We start from the raw sequence: 19,554 nt of genomic DNA, 5'->3' as shown, positions 1-19,554 counted from the left end.
TTCTATGATATATTGGTTGTTATGCTTCATAACAATCCCTGTAAAATAAAAGGCCATAAAACCCAGTAATTTATAAGGTTATGTGGCTGTGTGTGTGTGTGTGTGTGTGTGTGTGTGTGTGTGTGTAATTTATGTGATTACCACTGTGGACTAGAAGAGACTTAGAAAATGTCATGCTGACCACATCACTTACCCTAAGCAGGGACAGATCCACATTAGTTTAAACAACTGGAGCACTTAGATTTTTTTTTAAAGGATTTTTTTTAAAGGGGATCCCTGAAGAGCTAAAGGAGGGGGGGAGATGAATATTTATTAAATACTTATTCTATGCTGGGTATTGTAAAAGACTATATACCATATTTGCCTAAATATAAGGTGAAGTTTTATCTTCTCAAAATAAATTCTCAGAAAAGAATTTGGTTTATATTTGAATCCTTGCAAAGTGTCATATTGTAGAATATGTTTTCAATTACTTGATTTTGAAAAATTAGGTTCTTTTTTTGGGAAGACACATTAGCTGACAAAACAACAAACACCCCCAAAACAAAAAACAGAATCGATGCTTGTTTGAATTGCTTATAGAGGCTATTTGATGGAATTTGTTAAAACAAAACAAAAACCACTTCAATTTCTGGGAACGTGACAGTCTAGGTTATTTGAATCAACTTTCCTGCTGAAAACAACTAAAAATGCTGGATAAAATATTGAAAACATCTTAAAAGCATCAAAGAGGTGACAAGAGGGCTTCCCTGGTGGCGCAGTGGTTGCGAGTCCGCCTGCCGATGCAGGGGACACAGGTTCGTGCCCCGGTCCGGGAAGATCCCACGTGCCGCAGAGCGGCTAGGCCCGTGAGCCATGGCCGCTGAGCCTGCGCGTCCGGAGCCTGTGCTCCGCAACGGGAGAGGCCACAACAGTGAGAGGCCCACGTACTGAAAAAAAAAAAAAAAAAAAAGAGCTGAGACGATAGTAAGAAAATATCAGGCCAAATCTAATGGAAAATGAAAATTCAAAGCAGTGTAAGTGGACAAAAGAGGGCAGTTTTGACCAGAAGGTATTTGCTGATCAAGGCAAACTTGAACTCTGGTTTTGATGGCTGGTCTCAGAAGTTAAAACTCAGGGTTGGCTAATGTGGGGAGTCTAACAGGAGACCCTCCCTTTTCACATTACAGTGAAGAATCAAAGGGTTACACCCTCAAGGTAAGGGTGAAACAGAAGTAAACCTAATTTTTCTTCTCACTCCTGAAGGACTGCAAGAAAGGGTCCCTGGTGCTGAGCAGAGCAGAGGGGAAAATTCCCTGCCAGCCTGATTTGTAGCCAAATTTACATTACTCTGGTAACCAAGGAAAACCTCAAACCTTGAATTTAGTTTAAAATGATGCCAGGCAAGTATTTCCCTAGGCACCTGGCAAAGGTAAATGTAAATCCTCCCTCAGTGAAGGCACCTTAATCCTAACCTTCAAAAATGCCCACAAGTAATTCTTCAAAGGCAATGAATAAGCAAACATACAGGGAGGGAAGCCACCTTGAATGAGAATCAGCAAAAACAATAGACAGAAACAGATTCATGACAAATTCAGACATTGAAACTCTCAGTAATATATTATAAAACCAGCTTGAAAAAAAAAAAAAAAAAAAAAAAAACCAGCTTGAAAATAGTTACAGGGAAAATATGAAAAGTGATCTCGTAGATCTGAAACAGAGCCAAGTAGAATGAATCTAACAGCAGATTGGATCCAGTGAAGAGAGAATTGGCACACTAGAAGATAAGTCAGGGAGTTCCCTGGAGGTCCAGTGGTTAAGACTTTGCCTTCCAATGCAGGGGGTGCAGGTTTGATCCCTGGTTGGGGAGCTAAGATCCCACATGCCTTGCGGCCAAAAAAACAAAACATAAAACAGAAACGATATTGTAACAAATTCAATAAAGACTTAAAAAACATGGTCCCCATCAAAAGAAAAATCTTTATTTAAAAAAAAGAAGATAAGTCAGAAGAAATCTAGAATACAGCACAGAGACACAAAAATATGAAAATATGGAAGAGGGTTGAGAGATGTGGAAGATAGAGTGAGAAGACCTATCATATGTTAATTAAAGTTCCAAAACAAAAGGAGAGAAAGGACAGGGCAGAGGCAATATTTGAAAAGTTAATTACAGAATTTTCTAAAACTGATTAGTCACTAAGAAGCCCAATGAGTTCTAAGCAAGTTAAATAAAGAAATCCACACTTAACAAGTGTCAGTGAAACTGCAGAACATGAAAAATGAAGAGAAAAAAAATAAGCCAAGTAAGAGGCCTGCTTCTGGCCACAAAGAACTAGCTGGCTTGGAACTTAATCTCCCACTGTAAACAACTAGAAAATACATATGAAAAGCTATTTTCAAATACTGAGACAAGAAGCAATGAAGGACTGTGATCCCTGAGAGAGGGAAACAAACAAGGTGAACCCTATGATCACCCTGGATTCCAGTCTGGAGGCAAGTTTGAAACAGCAGCAACAGAGAGAGTGGGCATCTAGCAGAGTGTGGTGGTCATGCTAAGTTGAGATAGAAATTGGAGTTCAGGGAAGCTGAGGCAGCTAGAACTGGTGGGAGCCATGCAGAGAAAGAGCTCCAGGAGTCTGCCTACAATCTCCTAGAATTTTTGGATGAATACTAATTTGTGCCTGGGTAGGGTAAAACTCCATGATGCTGAACAAAGAACAATAGCAGATAAGTGTAAGTTGAACAATTCTAGAGTTTACACAGGGCTGGGAAACATTCAGATTCTGTCCACCCAGAGTAGAGACATCACTGAACACCTGGAGTAATCAGTAGAAACTCCAGAAGGATGATGCCTTAGTATTAAGGCTAAACTAGCCCAGACTTATCCCTAACAGTCCATGTATGTTCTCACAAAGACACAAATGTTCACAGCAGCTTTATTCATAATAGCTAGAAACTGGGAACAACTCAAATGTCCATCACCTGGTGAATGGATAACGAGTTGTGCTATGTACACGGCAAGATACTTCTCAGCAACAAGAAGGAATGAACTATCAATACATGCAACTTCAGAATACTGGAGAGCATACTTTCATATATGAGTTTCCTCACGTTATTCTACTAGAGTTGTTATGTTTTTCTTATTTATTTGCAGGCGTCTCCTGCACAGTCTATATAGACGCTACTCAGAGTGTGGTTCACGATCAGCAGTATTGGCATTACCTGGAGCTTATAAGAAATGCAGAATGTCAGTCCTGCACCAAACCTACTGAATCGGACCCACATTTTAACAAGATCCCCAGGGGTTTATTCTTTTCTGTTTCAAAATGTGCCTCCCTTGACCCATTATTTTAGGATTTGGTAAATATTATATTCACCTACAATCATATCCTTCTTGACTTAAAAATTTTCATCACATCCTACTCTCCAAATTTTATCTTTGCATATAAAGACAACTATTGTCATAAGTTGGCCCTCATCTCTTCCCTGGGCCATCCCTGACTTCATTTTGTCTTAGGGAGGAGAATCTAGGAGTGGGTTCTTATCCTATGTGTGGCTATGCCATTGTCTTGTACAAAACCACATCTGAACACTGCCCTGTAAGCATTCTAGTATTCTTGTGCTCCCAGTGCCGAAGAGCAGAGCCCTGCCCTCTGATGACAGAGGTATAAAAGTACAAATGAACTTATCTACAAAACAGAAATAGACTCACAGACATAGAAAACAAACTTATGGTTACCAAAGGGGACAGAGGGGGGAGGGATAAATTAGGAGTTTGAGATTAAAATATACACACTACTATATATAAAATAGATAACCAACAAGGATCTTCTGTATAGCACAGGGAACTATACTAAGTATCTTGTGATAGCCTATAATGGGAAAGAATCTAAAAAGAATGTCCATATGTATAACTGAATCACTTTGCTGTACACCTGAAACTAACACAATATTGTAAATCAACTATATTTCAATACAAATTTTAAAAAATAAAGAAGGGAACGACTAGACATATGAAAGCATGAAGGAGGGTTAGGTGTCTGTTGAGATAATTTAGACATAACCAATTTGGTTCTAGACCAGGTTTAGGACTATACAAATGATAAAGGAGGCATGCCAGATTCAGCCTCTGGCTAGGGTGTCTGTTGTTGCTGGGAGGTGGAGGAGCTCAGTTATAGCTGAACAAGGGCCCTCATGTAACTTGTGGGCACGAAGAGATTGGCCTCACCTTACACCTATGCTGTGCATCTTTTGTCCCCCACCCTGGGGCTTCCCTGTTGCTATTGATACTTAAGAAGATTGTGCACAGCATACACACACACACACACACACACACATACATATATAAACATGTATACACACATACCTAAGGTAGTTAACACCTCAAGGGACAAACATTGAATAATGGGAGTTAGCAGTTAACGTTTTCCTTCTTTCCCCTAGAGAGACTGGGGATACAGTTGCTTCACTTGGTCCATTTGAAGGCGTCCTCCCATGTGAAGCAACAACTTTTCTAGAAGCCATGGAGAGCTATGTAACACAAGCCTCTTGATTTGCCCCTTTTTCCTGCTTTGCTTTCCTGATCCTTCACTCTTGCTTCCCTGGGATTGTACCCCTCAATAAAGCACTATCACATAAACTGCTTCAGGCTCTGGTTTCTAGAGCCAAGAACTCAGAAGAGAGAAGAGTAGAATCTGAGAGGCAATAAGGTGGAAGAATGTGAAGGGTTTGGTAATGGCTTGACTGTATAAGGTAAAGATTAGGGGGAATTTAAAAATTAGCTCCCAGTTTCCATAAACTGGAGGCCTGGGGCTGGAGTACTCTTCATAGCACTGAGGAAATGGGGAAAAAAGAGTCAACTTTACTGCTTCTTCGTATGGGGGAGCATAAGGTGTCTCTATCACAAATAGATGGTTCAAATGTCTCTGGTCTCAGACACTATAAAACTCTTAGAGGAAAACATAGGCAGAGCACTCGATGGCATAAGTCACAGCAAGATCCGTTTTGACCCACCTCCTAGAGAAATGGAAATAAAAACAAAAATAAACAAATGGGACCTAATGAAACTTAAAAGCTTTTGCACAGCAAAGGAAACCATAAACAAGATGCAAAGACAACACTCAGAATGGGAGAAAATATTTGCAAATGAAGCCACTGACAAAGGATTAATCTCCAAAATATACAAGCAGCTCATGCAGCTCAATATCAAAAAGCAAACAACCCAATCCAAAAATGGGTGGAAGACCTAAATAGACATTTCTCCAAAGAAGACATACAGATTGCCAACAAGCACATGACAGGATGCTCAATATCACTAATCATTAGAGAAATGCAAATCAAAACTACAATGGGATCAGCTTGGTGTTTGTGACCACCTAGAGGGGTGGGATAGGGAGGGTGGGAGGGAGGGAGACACAAGAGGGTGGAGATATGGGGATATATGTATATGTATAGAAACTAAAAATAGAACTAAAACTAAAAATAGAACTACTATGTGACCCAGCAATCCCACTACTGGGCATATACCCTGAGAAAACCATAATTCAAAAAGAGTCATGTACCACAATGTTCATTGCAGCACTATTTACAATAACCAGGACATGGAAGCAACCTAAGTGTCCATCGACAGATGAATGGATAAAGAAGATGTGGCACATATATACAATGGAATATTACTCAGCCATAAAAAAACAAAACTGAGTTGTTTGCAATGAGGTGGATGGACCTAGAGACTGTCATACAGAGTGAAGAAAGTCAGAAAAAGAAAAACAAATACCGTATGCTAACACATATATATGGAATCTAAAAATAAAGGTTCTGAAGAACTTAGGGGCAGGATAGGAATAAAGATGCAGATGTAGAGAATGGACTTGAGGACATGAGGGGGGCAAGGGTAAGCTGGGATGAAGTGAGAGAGTGGCACTGACATATATACACTACCAAATGTAAAATAGATAGCTAGTGGGAAGCAGCCTCATGGCACAGGGAGATCAGCTCGGTGCTTTGTGTCCACCTAGAGGGGTGGGATAGGGAGGGTGGGAGGGAGTTGCAAGATGGCAGGGAAATGGAAATATATGTATACGTATAGCTGATTCACTTTGTTATACAGCAGAAACTAACACACCATTGTAAAGCAATTATACTCCAATAAAGATGTTAAAAAGAAAAGAAAAAAAAAAGCCTCTGGTTTCCCACGTCAGAGTCCTCTCCCTGTATCCTCTTATCATTATTTGATGTGTGTACATTTGTAACGGGGTTAGGACAAGCTGGGTTTGGCTCTCAATCCTTTTTATGGTATAATGTAATAGAATAAAATAATAGAAAGGAATGCAGTCAGGATTACAGACGTATGAAATCATCTACCCTAACTTTAGTTAATATAGTTTAACAACTTAAAAACCTAATGAATAGATACAACAGGACCATTTCAAAAAAGAAAAAGAGCAGACTGAAGCAGCAAAGCTCTTTGTCTAAACTGGGCTCTACTGGGTCCAAAGAAACACCCTCCCCCAAACAAGCAAGTTGGGAGGGAGGAAGTTTCTCCTCGAGGGCATTCAAGTATCTTTTTTCCCAGTCCATTAATCAACAACAAATATTAGACTCAATTGTGTGTGGACCCCATATGAGGTTCTCTGCAGGTGGATACTAAAGAAACATTAGGCATCAGGCATCATTGGAGGACATGAAATACGGCAGGAGGTCCAGGCCACGTGAGCATGAAATAAACCTGAATACTTACACAGAGCAAGCAAGTCTAGAACAGACCCATGTATCCAGCCACTGTGTACTCCTATGTAGCTCAGATTTAAATGCCCAAAAGTAGAACTCACCTACTTCCTCTAAACCTGCTCTGTCTTTTGTAGACCCCACTTCAGTCGGGGGCATCCAGGTGCCTATGCCAGAAACCTGGTCATCATTCTTGACTCCTTCCTCGCCCTCTCCACCATTGATTAAATTACCAAATCCTCTCCTTTTCACTCTTAAATACTTCTCAAACCTACCTCGAGGGCAGGCAGTCTGTATTGACGGGACTCTAGGCTAACAGTCTTCCAGTTTATTTATTTATTTATTTATTTTTGTATAAGTGATGACAGAATTTATTCATTCCATTATTCAACACAGTTTTTTTTTGGCTGCGCTACGCGGCTTGTGGGATCTTAATTCCCCAGCCAGGGACTGAACCCACGCAGTGAAAGCACAGAGTCCTAACCACTGGACCACCAGGGAATTCCCAGTCTTCCAGTTTAGAGATCCCCGTGGTGAGGAGTCCTTTCAGACTCGCATTCCTTTTTTACATAAGTGACATACAGTGACTTTCAAACCTAACAAAACCCGAAGCTAGTCTGCACCCTTCCATCTACAGGAAATTAACATAGGCTCTTGAAGATTACTGTGTACATCAAACCACATGGCAGAGAGAAAAGGTGGTTGAGGCCCAAGGACCCTGCACGATGTCAGTACAGCTGCATTTTATTGGACAACCCAACTCCCCCATTCATTGGCCAAGCCAGAATGGGTTAAGTTCTCCAAGATTAGGTGCTGCATGCGTTGGTCTTGAGATAGTCAGCTGCCAGGGCTTTGGGGAGCAGAAAATTGGATGGATGGACTTGATATTCAGATAAAGTAGTCTGGCTCCTAAATTACCTGGAAAATTGCCTCCTCGTGGTCTAGGGCTACCTGACCCCATACTCCTGGAGCCACAGGAAATCTGAAAGTCATAACTGTCTGTGAGAAACTGAATGGGGTGTCTGCCAGCACAGGAAATGAAAACAGATTGTTCAAAGTGGCAAATGAGCAATGTGCTCATTGGGGCAGGCCAAGAGAAAACAACCCAGGATGGGAGTGAGCCAGGGGCTCTGAGAATTTTCTCACTCTGCCTATCGTTTGAATGTGGCTTGATTCATTCCCAAGTAACTCTATTTAACATACGCTTATCCCAGCATCGCTGGTAATTAAATCTCCATCCTCCAGGAAGCATTCCCTAGTTCTCTTCACCCAATGTGGGCTCCTTGTTTATTCTGTGTTTACATAGCGCCAGGGGACTTAGTCTGTACTGTGTTTATTTGCACTATTTGTAGGTAGCTTTGTGTTTTTGAGCCATTTTTCTATATGTGTGCCATGTTCCCTTAAGTGGATTTATGAAAACTGTCTCTTCAGTAGCCATTTTCCCTTTTCCTTTCTTTTGCATTTTACAACTCTGTTCATTTGATGCTGTCTCATAAAAATCTCCATGTACCTTCTTAATACCTTTATCCACACCTTGCCCTCTTTCTGCTCTTTGACTACAAGTATGACATCAATGCTACATGTGCGGTCAGGATATAGTACCTGTGCCATTAGGTTTTTGCTTTATGGACGATCTGCTTTAAGACAACATCTCTAGGAAATCGTTGCATCTAAAAACCTGGATTCCTTGTGCGTCCTCTGTGTCATTGCCACTGTGCACAATAAGCCCTACCCCTTCCCGTTCCTACAAAACATAACGGACTTCACCCTACTCTGCTTGGAAAACCCTGTCCCCCTTTTGTGCTTGGCAAGTGAGGAAGAACTCAGGCTTCAAAACCTAGCTCCTCTCCCATCCCACCTGCTCCCAGAGCACTTTTTACAAACCTTTACTGAGGCCCATGCCCATTTTATAATGGTTGTCTCTTTTCACATTGGTCTTCACCAAAATGCATACCTCAAGACCACAGCTTGCTCGTCTTTATAACCACACCGCCAAACACTGAATCTTCCACGCACTAGATACTCATAAAATGTTAGAGAACAAACACTTAATGGATAACTTCTTGCATAGAATGTTGACAGTTCTCTGTTCCACATCTCCATCCATCCAAGGAGCCTGCCTGGATGAACTCTTCTGACTTCATTCTTCATATGCTTCCTCTTCCTCGAGTATCAGTGTCCAGCTGGTCCCTAGTCTTTCTTTGCCATCAACCCAACCCCGCCATTAATTGGCCAAGCCAGAATGGGCCCGGGGTGGTTTAAATAAATCACTTCTTCATTTATAAGATGTTTCTTCCAATATTTATCTCGATATTAATCTCACATCTACTACGTGCCACACACTCTTTGTTTTAGGTACTGAGGATACATCAGTTATGTGGCTTTTTGCCATCATATTTCTCAGCCACAAACACCGATGTATACAATACACACACCTGTCCTTAGCACCTATGCCATGCTAGATGGACATTAGCACCTGTATACATACACTGCGCTTCAGCAGTAATCCAACGTATACACTCACTAATCATACATTTACCTCAATAGCAAGCCTCCCAAGATACAGAGATACGCCCAAGATACGCCACCTTCCCCTCCACTAATACGTATCCATTCAGACACATGTTCTAATGAGTGTGCTTGTGGAGGTACACAAACACACCTGTAGACCTCAGCTTTCCCTGAACGCTCCTTCCTTCTTCCCTAGCATGCTGTGGGATGTAGAGACATGCTCCATTTCGTCAGGAGCAGAAGGTCTTTGAAAACTATCACGTACATATATTGGACCAATTTTCAAAATTGGGCAAGCCCCGGGTGAAAGTATCTTCTCTTAATTGCCAGTCCACTTGCCCCGTTCTCCTGGACAAAGCAGGACCCGGAGACTAATTTGAGGCTGGAAACCATTTAAAGTGGCACATCAGCCTACAGGTAAAAATGAGGAATACCTATTGGAGAAGGACACGGAAAGGGAGGAAGAGATTAGGGAAACGATGGCCACTCTGTTCAAGATGCAGCAGTCCTGTTTTAGATGTTCTCTGTCGTTCTCCTGCCCTTTACACATTGCTCCAAATCTTAAATTGTTAGACATCAGTGTGTCCATGCTACCATCTCCACGCAGAACCCTGACCAGTAATAGGATGCAGTGCGTCCGATGTGAAGAGAACTAATACTCAAAGACCATCCTCAATAGGCCAGACCTTTTATATATTTGATTTCATTAAAACCTTAAAACAATCCAAATGATAGATAGTACTTATCTCCATTTTGTGAACAAGAAAACCAAGGTTCAAAGATATTAAGTAATAGTGATATTGGGATTTGAACCCAGGCCTGACCAACTTATGATCTTTCTTATGATCTTTCTTCTCACGTGCTAGGACTGACCTGAAGTCAGGGAAGTTTGAGTTTTTAGAGTTTTTTGCATTTTTTCCAGCAGTGTAGCAGTTTTTTGCATTTTTTCCAGCATTTTTTCCTTGGTTGTTCCCAGCCAAGGGCAAGAGTTATGGATATAGCCTTTGTTTGTGATGCAAAGAAACTGACCTGTGATAAAAGGGGTCTCCATATATTGGCAGCTGGTAAAATACTTTCACAGAGATTCTAATGATAACATATATCTTTGTGTGTGGTAGCTTACAGTATCTAAATATCTCCCATCTATTGAACCCCTTTGATATTCACTCTAAGCCCTCTGAAGGATGCAGTCCATACTCATTTTATATTTAAGAAAACTGAGGAGCAGCAAAAAAAATGTGTCAATATTTACTGAGGAAGTGGTTTCTCTCTCTCATACACACACACACACACACACACACACACACACACACACAACAAACACACACACTATCTACTAGGGGCCTCTGTGTATTTTCTCACATGCCATCTCTGTGAAATAGTATTATTTTGCCCATCTTACACATGAGGAAATATTTGAGTTCTACCATGAAACATTGCATTTAGCACTATTTTCCAACGAGGTCAACTGATTGGCATCTAAGTCATCCTGACACGTGGGTATCACAAAGCCTTCCCTAAAGACTACCAAAGAGGGGGGTTGTTTCAGTCAGGAAATGTTTCCTCTGTCTAACTCAATCCTTGCTTCTGTAGTTTCATTCTGTTTCCTTGTGGTTTTTATTTCCCCAGAAAGAATGAAGAACTGCTGCCAGTGGTCCTGCGAATAATAACTCGTCAGAGATTTGAAGCCCATTATGCTGTTGAAGCTCCCAGACCCCATATTTTCATGTTAGAGTGGACTTAACTCTGAGTGTTCCTCAGTAGAGGCTCAGAGCCGTATGTAAGCAAGATCACTCTTTTCACTCTCTGGACCCTGAAGATATATTTCATGGGTCAAGAGGCCTTACAAGAAGCAACTGGCCTGCCCACCAATGGGGGGTGGGGGTGTGTGTGTGGATCTGAATAGACCAGGAGGACAGAAGGCTGGTGACGTAGTTTGCATCACGCCTCCCTGTCTTTCGCCCTCTGGCCTTCTTCCCCAGACTTGAGGCCCTCTCCTTGCTTCTCTCCACAGATCTAGGTCCACTCCTTTTCCACCACCCTTTCCTGCTGCTTCTTGCAAAACACACATGGAGATGCACACGTGGCATCTTGTATATATCCCTTCATTTTTAAAAAACTTTTATTTGTATTTTTTTTTTTTGCAGCATTTATTCCCAGGCGGTAAGTTTTTGTTTCTTCAGTTTCTTCTGGGATATCTTTTTCTTCTGTGAAACCTCCTCTTCTGGTTTAGGAACAATCTGTGCTTTTTCAGTAGGGATCATCTCATCGTGGCAGGGAGAGCTCATGTATGGGTTGATCTGACCATGAGCTAAGTTCTGCGCCGCATCTTGGGGGCTTTGTTCACCTGGATGTGCTCAATGACCAGAGAATCTACATCTAAGCCCTTAAGGTCAGCACTACTCTCTGCATTTCTGAGCATGTGCAGTAAAAATTCAGCACTCATTTTGGGCCACCAACCCTGCATCCAGCCCCACTCTTTGGCCTGGGCCCACCTACCAACTCCGCCACTGTAACGACGGAATGGCATATATTGCTCTGTAAAGTGGCATCCTTCAGGTAACTTGGTGGCTTTTTGGATATGCATACCCTTAATAGGCTGGGAAGTTTCATGAGTGTTCTTAAAGTGAACACGAAGATTTGAACCTCTTGACTTGCATGATTTTGTGGGGTTTTCTGCATCTAGTGAATAGCAAACCATGTTTAGAGGTCACTTCAGGCCGCTTACCAGAAAAGCTACCCCTTCATGTTAATCCTTTACTTCCTGACTTAATTTTTCTCTATTTTGTTTCTTCATGTCTTTCCAGCATTTACCTCTGCAGCTCAATAAAGTGCCTCCTGGTCTGTCCTTGTCTCTCTTTGCCTTGGTCCCTGTGTCATGAGTGCCGTCCCGTCTCCTCCATGGGACTGGACCCCACCTTTAGGAAGGGGATCTCCTCCTGCCTCTGGATTTTCCCTCGGCCCCCGAACACAGGTGGTCACCTCAGGAGTCCCTGACCTACACATCATCTGAAGACCCTCCACGTCAGTGAATTATTTCTTAAATTCCTATTTAAGGTCTTGCTCTAATTCTGGATATGAAGCCAGCATTTGCCAAGAATAACGTTTTCTTGCTTCTGACATTAACTCAGGGTGACAGGGGAAGTGTGAGGGAGAAGAAAAATATGATTCTGGGGATGAACACAATTTCTTGGGCCAATTAACCGAGACAGTTCACATGTTTATTATGCTTAAACTATTGGGTGATTAATTAAGGGAGCTTTATAGGCAGTTTAATACTCTACTAGAATAAGGCATAGCTAGTTTATATAAAAGAAGAGAGAAACAGCCCTGAGATATATCTATATCTGATGATGACTATGACAAATGAAAGATGGGGACATTAAAGAAATTTCCATAAATGATATAGTTCAGAATGTGGGTACAAATAGTCAACTCTTTTTTTTTTTTTCTTTTGTGGTACGCGGGCCTCTCACTGCTGTGGCCTCTCCCTTTGCGGAGCACAGGCTCTGGACGCGCAGGCTCAGCGGCCATGGCTCACGGGCCCAGCCGCTCCGTGGCATGTGGGATCTTCCCAGACCGGGGCACGAACCCGTGTCCCCTGCATCGGCAGGCGGACTCTCAACCACTGCACCACCAGGGAAGCCCAAATAGTCAACTCTTAAACGTTGGCATGTCAATTATCTTCAGGAAATTAAAAAATCTAACTTGGGACTTCCCTGGGGCTCAGTGGTTAAGAATCCGCCTGCCGATGCAGGGGACACGGGTTCGAGCCCTGATAAAGGAAGATCCCACATGGCACGGAACAACTAAGCCCGTGGGCCACAACTACTGAGGCTGTGCTCTAGAGCCCGTGAGCCACAACTACTGAGCCCACGAGCCACAACTACTGAAGCCCACGCGCCTAGAGCCTGTGCTCCGCAACAAGAGAAGCCACCGCAATGAGAAGCCCGCGCACCGCAACGAAGAGTAGCCCCTGCTCTCCGCAACTAGAGAAAGCCCGCATTCAGTAACAAGGACCCAATGCAGCCAAAAATAGATTTTAAAAAAACCACCTAACTTGACTGTTTCTTGCCTGTCAACATGCATCGTGGCTGCCCTACCCCAGTCATTCCCAAATCGGCATTGCAAACTCTTTCAAATGAATGCTTATATAAATTGTAATTGCTAATGTATAACTCCTTAGGCAAAACCAGGTAAAAAAATTTTTCATCGTCTACTTCATTTTTATTAGCACGATTGATCAAGAGTTTCCTGAGATTAAACCAAGAGTATTTATTGAGTACCTGGGATAGGTATGGCAGGAGTGGCAAGGTGAGGTCAGTTCAAGGCCACAAAGGAGCTAAATCATGTTACTTGAAGATGTGGCTCTCTGGATGAGCCCCAAACCTTCCCTGTCTACAGCCTGAAACGCCCATTCTGTTCCACACCTTTTCGTCTGACACGTAGCTGGTTCAGTCTTTCTGACCTTGCCTTGCCTATTTTCTGCTTTTCCACCTCAGCCTTTTTGCGACTGCTGCACGTAACTACTCTCACAGAAAAAAGCTCTCTTCCTCCTCCCTTCTTTATTCCTCTCATTTGGCCGCTGGATACATGTGTATCATGCTAAAAGTGCCTTCTGGTGTTGTCAACTCTGTCATGTAATTGGTGATTTTAGTGGAAGGGAAACAGTGCTTTGGTTCAGGTAGCCCAACATAGATACACCATCAGCTTGCTTTCTCTGTATGCCTTTGTCCCTATTATTTTGTCTCTCTGTAACCTTTCATGTATTCAACAATTATTCGGTACTTACTGTATGCCAAGAATTATATTATATTTGTGGTTTAATACTGACACAATATTGCTGTTTCTCTCTAATTACCAGATATTTTAAAAGCCTAAAGAGGGAAGTTATACTAGGAAAATAGCTATCAGAGGAAGTTGATTTTCCCCCCTTATTCCTAGAGGTTTTATTATTTGGGGGGAAGGCAGTGGCGAGAGGGTCAATATCGCTGATCAGAGATTTCTTTCTCACCTTAGCTCCTGTCCTGGACCGTGAGGGTGGGGCTGGCTGGCCTGCATTCACTGTCCCCCCATACCTTCTCACCCTTATTTCTTGCCCCAGTCCTCCCACCCCCACCAACCAAGAGGAGTCTGTCACTGTAATTAAGCAGTCTGTAATCAACAAAGTGAAGCAGCCGCATAGCACCCGGGGATCAGCTCGGTGCTTTGTGACCACCTAGAGGGGTGGGGTAGGGAGGGTGGGAGGGAGACGCAAGAGGGAGGGGATATGGGGATATATGTATATGTATAGCTGATTCACTTTGTTATACAGCAGAAACTAACACACCATTGTAAGGATGTTAAGAAAAAAACAAAAAAAGAAAGAATGAGGCCAGTAATGCAGTGGGTGCTATTGATGGGGGATTAGTGAAACTCATGTGGTTTCCTACAACTTTCCCACTTTCTGAGGAAGTGGAGGGGGGCGGGGGGGGGGGGGGTGGAGAAACTGTTGACTCAGCACTCTTAGCATTAATCCCTGTGCTCTCCCCAACACTCCCAAATTAAACTCCATGCTGATGTTGGATGGGACACGGATCCACTGAGTATGTGAGAGCTTTGCTGGCAGGGTCACATCACAGTCATCTCTGTATACCCAGTGCTTGTACAGCGTCAGTGCACAATAAATGTCCCCTGAGTGCTGGGAGAGGGTGGGCTGGTAGCACAAATTGAGCACAGGACCCCAGGGTCCTGCCGTCCTGCTCAAGACTTTCTCAAACAGACTGTGGCTCTGTTAGCATTTGGGTGAATATCATTGACTGAAAGGGCTCTTGGTACTAAGAGCTATAGGCTCTTTTCCTACTCCTCCCATATTGAATCCTGCTTTTACTGTAATTACCTATATATGACGGCATAAGTCCTTGGAGGATACTGACCATTGTACATAGCCTTACATTGCACAGAGTGTATGTGGCGTGTTTCCAAGCCCCAGTAAAGCTCTCATGCTTATCTCGCAGCAGCAAGGATTGAGGCTAGAGGTATGGAAAAGCTGCCATGCCAGAAAGTCGAAGGAGAGATCCCCAGAATATCCCTTTCTATTAATTTCACTGAGTCCGGTGAAACAACAAAAGCTACACTGAGGACTAATCAATCTAGAAGTTCATGAAATGCTTTATGTGATCTTCTATGGCAAGGGAGCTAGCGCTGTATTAAGATATTGTTCATCCACTTTCCCAAAGTGAATTCCATGGAATCTAAAGGGCCTTCTATGCGGAGGCAGGAGAATGACCTCTCAAAACGCCTTTCAGCCCAAGGCTCTTAGATGTGCAACCTTAGCATCTCTTGAGCTTGTAGTGTTTTTGCTTTTGTTTTTTTTCCCCCTTGGCCCAAGGATTAGAGCTGGGTGAGCCAATCAGGCAAAGATAGAAGTTCATGTAATTCATTCCTCTATTTTCACAATACTGCCCCTAAGTTGTACAACCTCCTCTAAAGCAAAGAAAGAGTTTAAACTTCTTTCCAGGTAGAAAGTTCTTCTGCAGAAGGATACAGTATGAGGTGCTAGTTAAAGGCACAAGTTTTGAGTCACACAGGTCTGGGTTTCAACCCATTCTCCTGCTTAGTAGGGCAAGTTACTTAATCTCATCTCTGAAACGGTGGCAACAGTTCCTACCACGAAGGTTTGTGAGGATTAGAAGAAAAGAAAGATATAAAGTACCTCCTAGCATTGTGCCTGGCTGACAGTGAATGCTCAGAAATGGTTGTTAAGAAGAACAGACTGGAACTTTCCTGGTGGTCCAGTGGGTAAGACTCCGCGCTGCCAGTGCAGGGGGCCGGCGTTCATTCCCTGGTTGGGGAACTAGATCCCCCATGCATGCCACAACTAAGAGTCCACATGCTGCGACTAAGAGTCCGCACGCCACAACGAGGATCCCGCGTGCCGCAACTAAGACCCAGCACAACCAAAATAAATAAATAAATAGACAAATAAATAAAGAGAAGAACAGAACTAAATCTAGCTTCCATCCCTCCTTTTCCAAAACGTGCTGTGTAATTTCGCCTAGGTTTATGTGAGCTTTGAGATTGTTCTCATGTGTCTTTGTGTCTTGTTTCTCCACTTAAACTGTAAGGTCCTCTGGGCAGGGCCAGCTATTCTTTGATATTATTCCTTGATATTATTGAATATTTGATACCTGGCCTAAAACCATAGAAGATTTTGGGGCAGGCATCAAATAATTATGATTGACCCTTCTGCCATTTCAAGTTCATAAAATGTATTATTTGATCTGTGTCAGAGGAGCTTGCGTATTAAGATATAGTTCATCCACTTTCCTTGAGTGTATCCAGTGGAGTCCAAAAAGCCTCATATGTGGTTTGAAGGAAAGAGGAGATCAGGAATGTAGGTGCACACTGAAGGTGGTAGGGAAGAAGAGAAAACCTGCAGTGTGGAGTAGAGCTGGTTGAGAAAATTGGGCCTGTTAGACTTGGCTGGACCCACACACTGAAGAGAACCTTCTCTGCCAGGACTGTAGTCATCAACCTTGCAAGTCTGAAAACATAACCCCCTGAAACCACAGCTGCAGGGTGATGCCGGTGCTAGGGGTCATCTCTATGATCTCCTTCCCTTCCCAAAGCTAGAGCTCCCTTTCCTCTTATTTCTTCTTCCAATGAGAATATAATTTTGGTGAGAGCTGATCTTTTCCCATTTACTGTCTGTTCATTTTGCCATTATCTCTGTCTGTGAACGTTTTGGAATCGTTTGCAGCAAATGTTTTGTCTTGACCCAGCTTCTTCCTGTTACCCCGCCATCCTTGGGCTTGGCCATCTCCTTGCTCTATCATTTGGTGAGAGCAGAATGAAACACTGCTGATAGCCACTCCTCCTAGAGAAACCCTTCTTGCTGGATCGGACCCCTCAGAGAACACCTTCTCACTGCATCGGAAATCTCCTCTTTTGGCTATCAGTGTCATAGTTTTCTACCAGTAATGTGGACAATTGAGATGACAGGGAGCCCTTCCTAAAAAGGTAAAAGGTCTTGGAAGCCTTTGGTTCAAAGGGCGTGGAGCTTAATCTCTGAGAATTTATGGGGGGTAGATGTCTCTCCCAACCGTCATCCTCCTTACTCCACAACATCAGCATTTGCACATTTGAGATTTGTACTAAAGAATATTTAACAAGCCTGTTCCCCTTCACCTGGCAGCTTATTGGCTGGTTCCAGATATGTTCCAAGGGGACAGGTTGATTTGGACAGTAGAAAGCCTTTGCTATTCAGGATATGGGAGTGGGGGAAATGGAGCCAGAAAGTGTTTCATGAGATGGTGAGAGAAGAAAGGGAGAAATACCCAAAGTACAGCTGACCTGCTTAAAAGCAGGACATATTTAAAAGACCCCAAAGACTGAGGCTTTTGTAACATGGGTGAGGAGTATTAAAGCCCAAAGGTCCCTGCTTTCAAATAGGGATATTCCTAAACCTATCAAGCAAAGCCGAATCCACAACACCCGTTGTGCTATTTTATTTTGCCTGTATTGATGTGTTGCTTTGTAATTGTTCTCGGGTCGCTTTTATTGTGTGTGTTTTGCCTTTATAGGTAAACCCCTCCTGGACAGGACCTGACTCTTCAGAAGAGTCCCCCGCACCAGAGGTGCCCATGTCAAGGCTGTGCTAGAGCAGAAGTTCAAGGGCAGTGATTAACCAACCACAGTTGAAAGCACAGAAGATACAGCAATCAACATCCTGCATCTGAGAACTTTGTTCCAGACTAATATGTATGTAATCCAACCTTTTCCTTTTCATAAGACAAGTATTGTCTGAAGCGTTCTGTGTGTGATTTTGAGGGGTAAGGGCAGACGGAACAACAGAACTCAGGTCCCTCTTCGCCTTATATCTGAGCCTGGGAAAGGGGAAAAGAAGTGAACTCTTCCCTGCGATGGCTGGGCAAGCATAGAGAAAGAGCCTTAAGATTCATAGCGGAAAGAGGCTTCTCTGAGCCTTCCTTAGAGCAACTCAACTATCCTAGTTTTAGCCTATTCCCATTCCTTGCCATTCCCACCTGTAATTCTGTCTTGGAAAGAACCCCACACTGAATATTCTCAAAGTACTTTGTAGACTTTAATTAGTTCCGTGGGAAGTAAGGCAAAACTCAAGCCTTCACTCTGCCAGCAGAGATGATGGTGGTGGGCGTGGAGGGAAGACGAGGAGAGGATGAACAACTACAGCAACCGTACAGCTAACTGAAGGCCATGTGGTACAGGAGGGACTGGGGTTCAAATCCCTGAGTTCCAAGTCTTGGTACAAATTCCTTAGCCTTCCAGATTCCTAAACAAGTAATGGGCTCATCCTATAAACCTACTTTGCTGGGGTGTTGTTGATGAATGCTAGTAAACCCTATCCTAGATGATAGGTTTGGAAAATTGTTAAGGAAGTCATGTCATTAAGCCCATACTCACCCCCTCCTCGACAAATAGCCCTGGAGGGAAGTGGGTGTTAGCCAGAACTGGAGGGCCTCCACTTCCATGGGATGACTGAGATTCAACAACAGGAGAATTTTTCCAACAGTGACGGAAATCAAGGGCCTGCGTTGCAGGTGACGCTGGGGGGGGGGGGGGGGGCGGTGAGGAAGGCCTAAAATAGGTGACACATGGTCAGACGGTCCAGAAAAGATCATCAAGAAGTGATTGAATCCCACTCAAGTCATTGTGGATGGTTGCTTTCCTAAAATTCAGGACAGAATTTTGGTAGTAGTTTCCTTTCTTCCCTTTCTAAGAGCAGAAAACCTCTCGAGCCTGGGATTCTTCTGTGCTTCTCTAAAAGTATTTTAGATCTAGGTCTGAATCCATCTTCATCACTTCCATCTGTTTGAACTTGAATTAGTTACTTAGCTTCTCTGAGCCTTGATTTACTCATCTGTAGAATGGGCCCAATAATAGTTCTTAACGCAAAGGTTTGTTATGAGGGTTAAATGCAACAATTCAGGTAAAGCCTTAGCACAAAGCCTAGCATGTAGTAAGCACTTGGTTCATTTTAGCTGCCATCATGACCTCACTCTTTTCTCTGTATGGGTTATCCACTTTGGAGTTCACCCATTGTCCTTTCTTTGATCAATTTCTGATGGTCTCCCTGGCCTCTTGGCTATCTTCTCCCATTCTTTTTTTTTTTTTTTTTTTTTTTTGGTACGCGGGCCACTCACTGCTGCGGCCTCCCCCGCCACGAAGCACAGGCTCCGGACGCGCAGGCCCAGTGGCCATGGCTCACAGGCCCAGCCGCTCCATGACATGTGGGATCTTCCCGGACCGGGGCACGAACCTGTGTCCCCTGCATCGGCAGGCAGACTCTCAACCACAGCGCCACCAGGAAAACCCTCT

The 19,554-nt window shown here is 43.2% G+C and overlaps 1 long non-coding RNA gene across 1 annotated transcript in view; it reads left to right on the top strand.

Annotated features, from left to right (window-relative positions):
* Nucleotides 1-18,005, top strand: part of LOC117314238 (uncharacterized) — a 160,098-nt gene extending 142,093 nt beyond the window's left edge. The window contains exons 6-8 of the long non-coding RNA XR_004528957.2: nt 10,846-11,775; nt 12,024-12,240; nt 17,781-18,005. This is a non-coding gene — a long non-coding RNA (uncharacterized lncRNA). The remainder of the gene's footprint in view (nt 1-10,845; nt 11,776-12,023; nt 12,241-17,780) is intronic.
* The last annotated feature ends 1,549 nt before the right edge of the window (nt 18,006-19,554 follow it).

Source organism: Tursiops truncatus, chromosome 11, assembly GCF_011762595.2.
Source record: "Tursiops truncatus isolate mTurTru1 chromosome 11, mTurTru1.mat.Y, whole genome shotgun sequence".
NCBI classification, from domain to species: domain Eukaryota; kingdom Metazoa; phylum Chordata; class Mammalia; order Artiodactyla; family Delphinidae; genus Tursiops; species Tursiops truncatus.
The sequence above is the reverse complement of the archived record's forward strand: the minus strand, read 5'-3'. Positions and strand labels throughout refer to the sequence as shown.